Source organism: Neoarius graeffei, chromosome 1 (assembly GCF_027579695.1).
Source record: "Neoarius graeffei isolate fNeoGra1 chromosome 1, fNeoGra1.pri, whole genome shotgun sequence".
Lineage (NCBI taxonomy): Eukaryota > Metazoa > Chordata > Actinopteri > Siluriformes > Ariidae > Neoarius > Neoarius graeffei.
This window is the reverse complement of record NC_083569.1, coordinates 116,600,826-116,612,834: the sequence shown is the minus strand read 5'-3', so window position 1 is coordinate 116,612,834 and position 12,009 is coordinate 116,600,826. Positions and strand designations below refer to the sequence as shown.

General features: G+C 41.2%; 1 pseudogene; it reads right to left on the bottom strand.

Annotated features, from left to right (window-relative positions):
• LOC132886016 (B-cell receptor CD22-like) overlaps positions 1 to 12,009 on the bottom strand; it is a 160,977-nt pseudogene that overhangs the window by 62,336 nt on the left and 86,632 nt on the right.

Here is a 12,009-nt window from a genome sequence, read left to right as displayed (position 1 = left end):
GAGATGAGGGGCCCTGATGATGCCATGTTACATGCTCATTTGAATAATTCCGAGATGTTGGCCCAGTTAGATGGACTTCTGAGTCAGATGGACTTGCAGCAGAGAGAACAGTTAAAAAGTTTAATTTTGGAGTTTTTATGTTTGTTTTCAGATATTCCAACTTGTACGTCATGGATTGAGCATGACATAGAAGTTGGTGATGCAGAGCCTGTCCGTCAGAGGTTTTACCGTGTTAGTTCTGAAAAGCGCAGGAGCTTGGATGATAGTGTCCAGTATCTTATTGATAATGGTCTTGCTGTACCATCATGTTCAAGTTGGTCTTCACCGTGTTTGTTAGTCAAAAAACCTGACCACACATACAGGTTTTGTACAGATTACCGCAAGGTGAATATGGTCACAAAACCAGACTCGTATCCATTGCCTTGCATAGAGGATTGTATTGATCAGGTTGGTGCAGCTCAGTTTGTTAGCAAATTTGATTTGCTTAAAGGTTACTATCAGGTACCTCTGACTTCTAGGGCACAGGAGATTTCTGCCTTTGTTACACCCAACGGATTATTTTCCTACACGCGTATGCCATTTGGTTTGCGCAACGCCCCCTCCACTTTCCAACGGCTCATGAATCGAGTCGTTGCGGGACTGGAGGGGTGCGCTGTGTATCTTGATGATGTGGTTTGTTATTCGGACACGTGGGAAGATCATCTTGCACGTGTTCATTTATTGTTTGAAAGGTTTGCTGCTGCCAATCTTACTGTAAACTTAGCAAAGTGTGAGTTTGCTCAGGCTACAGTAGTCTATCTTGGCAGAGTAGTTGGTCAGGGTGAAGTGCGGCCTATAAGAGCTAAAGTCCTGGCCATTGATAATTTTCCACGTCCTGTGACTAAAAAGGAATTAATGCGTTTTTTGGGTATGATTGGGTACTATAGAAACTTTTGCCGCAATTTTTCATCTGTTGTCGCCCCTCTGACGAATTTGTTAAAGAGTTCAGCTAAATTTCTTTGGGCTCCTGAGTGTGAGAAAGCATTTGAAAATGCTAAGGCTCTTTTGACCACTGCACCTGTCCTGTCTGCTCCTAAGCTGGAGGAACCGTTCCAGCTGCAGGTAGACGCTAGTCAGGTAGGTGCAGGAGCTGTTCTCCTCCAAAAGGATGAGGATAGTATAGACCGACCAGTTTGTTTTTTCTCCCGGAAATTTAATTGTCACCAATTTAACTATTCTATTATTGAGAAGGAGGCCCTGGCCCTTATTTGGGCACTCCAACATTTTGATGTTTACGTTGGTGGTGGGGTGCACCCTGTGGTGGTCTTTTCCGACCACAACCCTTTGACTTTTCTTTCGTCTCTGCAGAATACTAACCAGCGTTTAATGCGTTGGGCTCTTTTTCTGCAGCCCTACAATTTATCTATTAGGCACATTAAGGGGTCTGAAAATATTATGGCCGATGCATTGTCTCGGGCTCCTGATGACTATTAGTGGGATGTTTTGTCTCTTCTCTGGCCTCTGATTCTGTGTCGTAACTTGTGTTTCCTCTCTTGCTATCCAGGCGCCGGGATTTGCTGGATGGAACGCAGTTTGGGGCAGGGAATTTGGGTGGAGGGAGGTGATTTGTTGTGATGTAGGTGGGGTATCTATAATAAAAAAAAAAGGTATTGGGTGTACTGGGTTTTTTTGGGATTTTGGTTATGGAAAATAGATTTGTTAGAGTGAACAGAGTCCCAGAGATGGGTCTCTGTCTTTTGGGGGGGAGTGATGTCACGCCCAGCTTGGTCATGCTGAGAGTGCTTACTCCACCTTTTTGATATATTAATCTTGAACTTGCTCTTTCTCCCCCTCCCGTCCTTTAGGAGGAGCTGTTTGGTATTTTGTCACTTTGGCCAAACAGGCGGAACAGTTCAAATACAGCCTATGGCTGTCAGGTTGGAGGGCGTGCTTTGCTGGCATTTTGGTTTGGTTGTTTGGCTGTGTGCTGTTCAGGCCTTCACTGGGAGAAGGCCTGCCCAGCCCAGGTTTTTCTTTGTTCTTTCTCATTTTTCTTCTTTTTATTATTATTATTTAATTAAAATATTGTTAAAATTGGAACAACTGTGTGGACTCCCTTTTATGTTATGGTCACTTGAGCCTAGTGGTCGTAACAATTTACATAAATTTGAAAACAAAAAGGCAATTTGAGATACATTGTGTTTGCTTACCTGCTTGTTTATGTCAAAAGCTATGGTTGAATGTTTTTTTTTTCTAAACTTGTGTCCATCTTGTCAACAGATAATGTACCTGAGAGCTGCAGACTTACCTTATGATCGGTCTGAAACAAACCTAGCCTTCTTCCAAGAGGCAGTTCAGGAATTCGGCTATCCACTCAGGTGAAATTTCACTTGGGTCCACTATGTCAAGGAACTACTAACCATGGCACAACTATTCAGATAATCTTATTGACCATGTCTACATGCCTTAAAGGAACAGACCGCCGTATTTCTATAAATGTGTTCTTCTCTGAACTGAGACAGGCTGATAGGTAGCTCTCTGAGCTCTGTGCGTGCCCCCAGTCAGTTAGACGCGCCCCCCAAAGTTGTTAGAATGTAGCTAGGCTCAGCAAAGTGGGTGGCATTTTTTCGGGCTAACGTTAGATATGACCAAGCTCTTCCACATTTTCCCTGGACACTTACAATATTGAGCATTCACGCCATTGCATTGGATTGACGGTGTTGCCATGTCATTCAGATGTTTTCCAGGTTTCTTATAGTCCTCCTCTGTGAAATGCTCAGAGCAAACTCGCCAGGTCTTCACAACTTCCAGTGTTGAGGGATCCAGTTGTAACGCAACTAGCTTCTAGCTGCTATCCAAACTTGCCGTTGTTTGTAGTAGGTTGGAATTGTGTGAAACATCACAGGACTGTATACCCTCGACTTGTTGTCTCAACCCAGCAAGATGCATTTAACAACCATTACATGCATTTCATTATAGAAATACGGTGGTCTCTTCCTTTAAATTATTTCATTCATTTCTGAGCCTGATGATTGTCTGATATTAGTTAACATACAGTAAAACAGGCTTGCCCGAAAAGGGGTAGAGGACTATTACAGTATGTGTTCCCTATCACCTTCAATTTCACTACCATTATACAAACACAATTGCTTGACATCTGTGATATTCATTCCCCTCTCATGTAGGACCTGTTTACACGTATATGGATATTTTTGTAAACGTATCCGTTTGGGCCTTTTGTTACACATAAACAGACTTTTAGCTCCCTAAAGTGGATATTTTTAAAGTAGGAGTTTTAAGTGGAGATTTCTGAAACACACCTGTCACAATGGCGTTTTTATTTTTATCCACATGCTGTGTTTTTATGTAAACAGGTAAAAAAAAAATCAGCATTTAAAAATATCCACATACGTGTAACCAAGTCCCTAATCAGTAGGTCCCATATCCCTTTTCACATTTTCCCTTTCCCACATGTCCACTGCACCAGTCCAATATCACAGTAAAGAAGCTGTCCTTTATTTGCTCTTTGTAAGTTCCTTGTATGCTTGTTAAATGATATTGTTCTTTGCCACACCTTATTTTATGTTTTATTGACAATATTTTGCATAGAGTTCGAGCAGATCAAGGGGGAGAGAATGTTGGAGTGGCTCGCTTGATGTTTACTGTGTGTGGACCAGACAGTGGCAGCTTCATTGCTGGGAAGAGTGTCCATAATCAAAGGTACTGTACAGTTTATTCAACCGAGTATATTTTTAAACAAGACCATAGCACCTTATCATGGTTAAGACAGTATATCAAAGAATTGGCCTGTATCAGGCCTTGCATTCACTCCACTCAAATCACTCCCTAGGCTGCCTTGTACTCTTTAATTATATCTGTGAATGGGTTACTGGTGGATTCGTGACATCGTCAGTTTGTGACTGTAGCTTCGTGACATCATCGTCACTGTGCCCGTGTGTAACGAGCCAACTGCATGATGTCACGAAACGATGCGTCACGAACTGACGAGGTCACAAATCCACCTGTAACCTGTGAGTGTTAAGATTGTGTGTGTGTATACAGTATGTACAGGGTGTCCCAAAAGTGTATGCACACATAAAATCATTGTAAAGTAGGAAATAAAATTTCATGTAATTTTCAAGTGTAATAGAATGTCCAGACATTAATTTAGTATATTGTCACCGCTTGTTCTCAAACTGGCATCCATTCTGGTCTGGGCACTGCTGACAATGTGAATCACGCAGTCTTGGAATTTTTGTGCATTCACTTTCAGTGACTGTTGCAGGTCTCATAGCGTAGGCTTGAAACATCAGTTTGAGAATAGGTAGTGACAAAACAATAAAATGCTGTCTGTAAATTCTAACACTTCTTCTTTCTTAAACACCTACTTTAGAATGATTTAAAATGTATATTTTTTTTCAGGGCACACCCTGTATAAGCTACCAAATGACTACAAGTTCCCTCTGCTAATTGTGTATTGTCACTAACAGAATTGAGAGACTTTGGCGCGACGTCTGGATGGGGGTGACCAATGTGTTCTATCACGTTTTACACGGGCTAGAGGAAGATGGCCTTCTTGACTTAGGAAATGCAACACATTTCTTCTGCCTGCATTATGTTTTCCTGCCACGACTCAAAGAAAGCCTCAACTTGTTCCGTGATGGCTGGGACAATCACCCCCTCAGAACCGAACAAAACCTAACGCCAAATCAGTTGTTTGAAGTTGGTCAGATGCATCATCCCATTCCTAATCCACAGGTATCACTGAAATGTGTTTTTAACATGTCTTTTTCTATATGTGCCAATTTTTAATGTGATTCTAAGATGGGGTAATTAAGCACTGATTTACTCTACAAATAGCCAAGCCTTTTATGAATGCTTTTTTTTTTTTTTCAAACCTTTAGGAAATCAACATTCCAGAAATTGACTGGGAAGAGAGTGGCGAAATCCCAGAACCACATCTGCATGTCAATGTTCCATTGGTGGATTGCCCACTTACTGCAGAGCAAATGGAGGCATTAATACACCACATTGACCCACTTCAACCTTCAGACTGCAATGGTGTTGACTTATATACAGACACAGTGGAGTATGTGGAAAGTCTAAGAGCTTGAGTTTATTTTTTGCGTTTTCTCAAAACATTGTAACAGACACTGAATAAATGTCATGAATGTGAATGGAAAAAGTCAATCTCCGTGCTTTTTATGCCAACTTTTGTTTTCAGGCAATTTGGGATGAAATGTGTGGTAATAATCGAAATTTGCACACAGAACGAATTTTGCTACAGAGCCGATCATTTTGGGTACAGCAGTAGCTCCCACCCCCCACCTTTAAATAGACTCCAGTGGTTCACTAATACAATAATTCCTAAAACGGCATTAAGTCTTTAAGTCTGCAAACTATTATGAACATTTCAATTACTAAAACATACTAGAATTCAATATTAATTACAAAAACAGTCAGGCAAACATTCATGCATTCCTTTTAAGCAAGTCAAAATGCAGGAAACTATACCAAGCCAAAGCCACTGTCGACAGACTCAACACAAACCATCAGATCAGGTTTAAGGCCAGAATAGCTACAGTAATGATCTGGAATCCGTAGACGCTTGTAGCATGTGAATGGCAGTTGGTAGGTGGTTTCGCCCCCTGGACTTCACTATCTCTATGTTAAGCGTGCTCGGTGGTACCTCCCAGCCAGTCCAGAACTTCACAAGCTTGTACAGAATTCCAGAGGTTGCTAAGACAAAGAAAAGTTTATTTTATCCCATGTATGAGGGTCATTACCGCTTTTAGTAGCACAAGTCAGGTGGTGCAATTACAGCTAATGCCACTATTACATGGATTAAATTATTATTTTTGATGGATTGTATTAAATGTATGCATTCCATGTACAGTGGTGCTTGAAAGTTTGTGAACCCTTTAGAATTTTCTATATTTCTGTATAAATATGACCTAAAACATCATCAGATTTTCACACAAGTCCAAAAAGTAGATAAAGAGAACTCAGTTAAACAAATGAGACAAAAATATTATACTTGGTCATTTATTTATTGAGGAAAATGATCCAATATTACATATCTGTGAGTGGCAAAAGTATGTGAACCTTTGCTTTCAGTATCTGGTGTGATCCCCTTGTGCAGCAATAACTGCAACTAAACGTTTCCAGTAACTGTGGATCAGTCCTGCACACCGGCTTGGAGGAATTTTAGCCCATTCCTCCGTACAAATCAAATCAAATCAAGTTTATTTGTACAGCGCTTTTAACAATAAACATTGTCGCAAAGCAGCTTTACAGAATTTGAACGACTTAAAACATGAGCTAATTTTATCCCTAATCTATCCCCAATGAGCACGCCTGTGGCGATGGTGGCAAGGAAAAACTCCCTCAGACAACATGAGGAAGAAACATCGAGAGGAACCAGACTCAAAAGGGAACCCATCCTCATTTGGGCAACAACAGACAGCCTGACTATAATATTAACAGTTTTAACAGGTATAACCCTCAAATGTCCTCATGGGGCCGTCCTTCAGAGGAGTGGGGCGATAAAACTCCGACCAGACACAGGGCACCAGGATGGACCAAGCAGGTCCGAGGGGCAGAAGAGGCCAGCATCTCAATCCCAGGATCAACATGTAACTCAGAGGGACAGATGGGGGGGAGAGAGAGAGAGAGAGAGAAAGAAAACACATTGTTAGGTATGCCCTAAAAATGACAAGTATGTACAAAACAGTACAAAACAGCTTCAACTCTGGGACGTTGGTGAGTTTCCTCACATGAACATCTCGTTTCAGGTCCTTCCACAAAATTTCGATTGGATCAAGGTCAGGACTTTGACTTGGCCATTCCAAAACATTAACTTTATTCTTCTTGAACCATTCTTTGGTAGAACGACTTGTGTGATTAGGGTCGTTGTCTTGCTGCATGACCCACCTTCTCTTGAGATTCAGTTCATGGCCAGATGTCCTGACATTTTCCTTTTAGAATTCGCTGGTATAAGTCAGAATTCATTGTTCCATCAATGATGGCAAGCCATCCTGGCCCAGATGCAGCAAAACAGGCTCAAACCATGACACTACCACCACCATGTTTCACAGATAGGATAAGGTTCTTATGCTGGAATGCAGTGTTTTCCTTTCTCCAAACATAATGCTTCTCATTTAAACCAAAAAGTTCTATTTTGGTCTCATCCGTCCACAAAACATTTTTCCAATAGCCTTCTGGCTTGTCCACGTGATCTTTAGCAAACTGCAGACAAGCAGCAAGGTTCTTTTTGGAGAGCAGTGGCTTTCTCCTTCCAACCCTGTCATGTACACCATTGTTGTTCAGTGTTCTCCTGATGGTAGACTCATGAACATTCACATTAGCCAATGTGAGAGAGGCCTTTAGTTGCTTAGAAGTTACCCTGGGGTCCTTTGTGACCTCGCCGACTATTACACGCCTTGCTCTTGGAGTGATCTTTGTTGGTTGACCACTCCTAGAGAGGGTAACAATGGTCTTGAATTTCCTCCATTTGTACACAATCTGTCTGACTGTGGATTGATGGAGTCCAAACTCTTTAGAGATGGTTTTGTAACCTTTTCCAGCCTGATGAGCATCAACAACGCTTTTTCTGAGGTCCTCAGAAATCTCCTTTGTTCATGTCACGATACATTTCCACAAACATGTGTTGTGAAGATCAGACTTTGATAGATCCCTGTTCTTTAAATAAAACAGGGTGCCCACTCACACCTGATTGTCATCCCATTGATTGAAAACACTTGACTCTAATTTCACCTTCAAATTAACTGCTAATCCTAGAGGTTCACATACTTTTGCCACTCACAGATATGTAATATTGGATCATTTTCCTCAATAAATAAATGACCAAGTATAATATTTTTGTCTCATTTGTTTAACTGGGTTCTCTTTATCTACTTTTAGGACTTGTGTGAAAATCTGATGTTGTTTTAGGTCATATTTATGCAGAAATATAGAAAATTCTAAAGGGTTCACAAACTTTCAAGCACCACTGTAAATGAAACATTTTGTACAATTAATTGATTTACTTCACACAAAATGACATTAACAGTTCAAAAACTAAAACACCAAACACTTTGGTGGTCAGGAGTGCTGCTTCACTATTAAGCAGGTGCTCTTTGGATCAAGGAGAACAGTCATTTAGAAGCTTGGTCAAATTTAACCCCAGTAGGTGCTGTGGTGCAAGTTCGGCTAACGCGTTGCGAACAAGTCTTCTTCAGAGCCAGGCCCACCACAATAAAGCCTTTTTAATCTAGCAGTGTGCCTTTGGAAATCCTTGGCAAGACTTATGCCGCAGCACCTACTGGAGTTAAGTTTGCCCAAGCTTCTGAAAGACATTAATGGTTGTTGCAACACCCTGACAAAAATGCCAATGACCTATGTGCATTTGTGTGCAGACATGTTTGTATAGATAGCATACAGTCACTTGGATTTACATCATTGTAGCCACAGAGAAAGATTCTTGTTTTCAAAACCCAAAACTAAATTACTTAGATTACAACTACAGTGGCAACAATAACAATATTGTGAATACTAAACATTTTAAAAAAGATGCATTTTAAAAAGGCCAAAAGACATGCAAAGATATTTAAATATTTTAAAAAATACAATTCTGTGAGTTTCCATGGTAAAGGGGTGCAATCACAAACTTTTGAGCTGCACTGTATGTTGAAATAACTTACCGTTTTCAATGAAGGTACTTGTCAACGCACTTCTGGAGTTAGCTGGACCTCAGCCTCCCGTGGAAAGAAAAGGGGAACAACATCTTGGCGAATGGCTAGAAGTGGCCAAACACCTGTGTCCTTCAATCCAAGTTTTCAAGTTTCAAGTTTATTTGTACAGCGCTTTTAACAATAAACATTGTCGCAAAGCAGCTTTACAGAATTTGAACGACTTAAAACATGAGCTAATTTTATCCCTAATCTATTCCCCAATGAGCAAGCCTGTGGCGACGGTGGCAAGGAAAAACTCCCTCAGACGACATGAGGAAGAAACCTCGAGAGGAACCAGACTCAAAAGGGAACCCATCCTCATTTGGGCAACAACAGACAGCCTGACTATAATATTAACAGTTTTAACAGGTATAACCCTCAACTGTCCTCATGGGGCCGTCCTTCACAGGAGTGGGGCGATAAAACTCCGACCAGACACAGGGCACCAGGATGGATCAAGCAGGTCCGAGGGGCAGAAGAGGCCAGCATCTCAATCCCAGGATCAACATGTAACTCAGAGGGACAGATGGGGGGGGGGGGAGAGAGAGAGAAAGAAAACACGTTGTTAGGTATGCCCTAAAAATGACAAGTATTAAATCTGTGTGGTAGGCTCGCAGAGACGAGAGTCTTTACATCAGGCATGACGCACAATGGCATGTTAATATGGTAAAAAATATATCATGACCTGCTCTGGCTGGATGCTTGATTGGGTGATGGGAGCACACTCCTCAGCAATGATGAGATGCAGATGGGACCCTTAGGCCTGGCCAAGACAATTCAGTTACATTTCACTGGGTCTGGGACATGCGACAGAATGTCTGACGGCCGATTCCCTGCAGGCTACGATAGCCAGTCGAGGTCCCCACCGTCTCCACCAAAAGATTTCCTGTTGACTCCATGTAACTCAGAGGGACAGATTTGGGGTGGGGTGGGGGGGGGGAGAGAAAGAAAACACAGGTGGTTAGGTATGCCCAATGTCACCTGAATAAGTAGGAACAGTATACATATTGCACCGAGTACAAGCAGGGACTCCGGCAACTAACTATGACAGCATAACTAAAAGGAGAGAGCCAGAAGGTAACACAGGCATGAGGGAGCCCCGGGACATAAAGCAGCCAGCCACTGCACTGTCAACAAACTCGAGTGAGCAAGCGAGTGGGGACTGACAGCATCCATACATCCCAGTTTACCAAAACACTCTATGTCTGAGGACCCTCCAGATCTACTCCTTTACCTCATAAACACCATTAACAAAAGGCTTGACTAAACAGATATGTTTTCAGCCTAGACTTAAATGCTGAGACTGTGTCTGATTCCCGAACATTACTTGGAAGGCTGTTCCATAACAGTGGGGCTTTGTAAGAAAAGGCTCTGCCCCCTGATGTAGCCTTCACTATACGAGGTACCAGCAGATAGCCTGCACCTTTTGATCTAAGTAGGCGTGGCGGGTCATAGAGGAGCAGAAGTTCACTCAGGTACTGTGGTGCGAGACCATTTAGTGCTTTAAAGGTCAATAGTAGTATTTTATAATCAATACGAAATTTGATTGGGAGCCAATGCAGTGTGGATAAGACAGGCGTGATGTGGTCATATTTTCTAGTTCTAGTAAGGACTCTTGCTGCGGCATTTTGAACTAACTGGAGCTTGTTTATGCACTTATTGGAACATCCAGACAGTAAGGCATTACAATAATCCAACCTGGAGGTAACGAAAGCATGGACTAGTTTTTCTGCATCATGCAATGACATTAAATTTCTTATCTTTGCAATATTTCTGAGATGAAAGAAAGCTATCCGGGTGATGTTATCAATGTGAGTTTCGAATGAAAGACTGGGGTCAATAATCACTCCGAGGTCTTTTACTGCTGCACGTGAAGAAACAGAAAGGCCATCCAGAGTTACTGTGTAATCAGAAAACTTACTTCTAGCTGTATGTGGTCCTAGCACAAGTACTTCAGTCTTGTCAGAGTTAAGCAGAAGGAAATTTATAAGCATCCAGTGTCTAATGTCCTTAACACATTCCTCAATTTTATTAAGCTGGTGTCTCTCATCAGGTTTTGCAGAGACATACAACTGTGTGTCATCAGCATAACAGTGGAAACTAATACAATGTTTACGAATAATATCGCCCAGAGGTAACATATATAGAGAAAAAAGCAGTGGACCCAAGACAGAACCTTGTGGAACACCAAACTTTACCTCGGTACGTCTAGAAATATCACCATTTATATCGACATACTGATAACGATCAGTTAGATAAGACCTGAGCCAGGAGAGGGCCATTCCCTTAACTCCCACAACATTTTCTAGTCTATCCAGAAGAATGGAATGATCAATGGTATCAAATGCTGCACTAAGGTCAAGCAACACAAGTAGCGAGACACAGCCCTGATCAGACGCCAACAGTAGGTCGTTTACTACTTTAACCAGTGCTGTCTCTGTGCTATGATGAGGTCTAAATCCTGACTGATACATTTCATGGATGTTATTCCTATGTAAATATGAGCATAACTGCTGTGCCACAGCTTTTTCAAGGATCTTGGAGATAAAGGGGAGGTTTGATATTGGCCGATAATTGGACAGCTGACAGGGATCAAGGTCAGGTTTTTTAATCAGGGGTTTGATAACTGCTAGTTTAAAGGATTTGGGTACATAGCCAATCATAAGAGAAGAATTTATTATTTTTAGAAGCGGTTCAATTACTCCAGGCATTATCTGTTTGAATAGATGTGTCGGTAAGGGATCTAGTACGCAAGTTGAGGCTTTTGATGTAGAGATTAATGAAAGTAATTCAGTTTCTTTTAGGGGAGTAAAACATTCTAACTGATGATCTGATATATTGTTAACTACAAGGTCACTTTCATTGTCTAACCTTAAATTAGTAGTTTGAATTTTTTGTCGGATATTCTCAATTTTGTCATTAAAAAAATTCATGAAGTCGTTGCTACTACATACTGCAGGTGTGCATGTGTTGATAGTGGACTTATTCCTGGTTAATTTTGCTACAGTATTAAATAGGAATCTAGGATTATTTTTGTTATCTTCTATTAGGGAGGAGAGATATGTTGATCTCGCAGCACTAAGAGCTTTTTTATACTTCAGGAAGCTCTCCTTCCACGCCAATTTGAACACTACCAATTTTGTTTGACGCCATTTACGTTCCAATTTTCGAGTGGTCTGTTTTAATGTGCGAGTGTCATCATTATACCAGGGTGCTAATTTTTTGTCTCTGACCATTTTCCTTTTTACCCTTGGTAAAATTTTCTATAGATTTCTATAGAAAAAAAGTCTATAAAAAT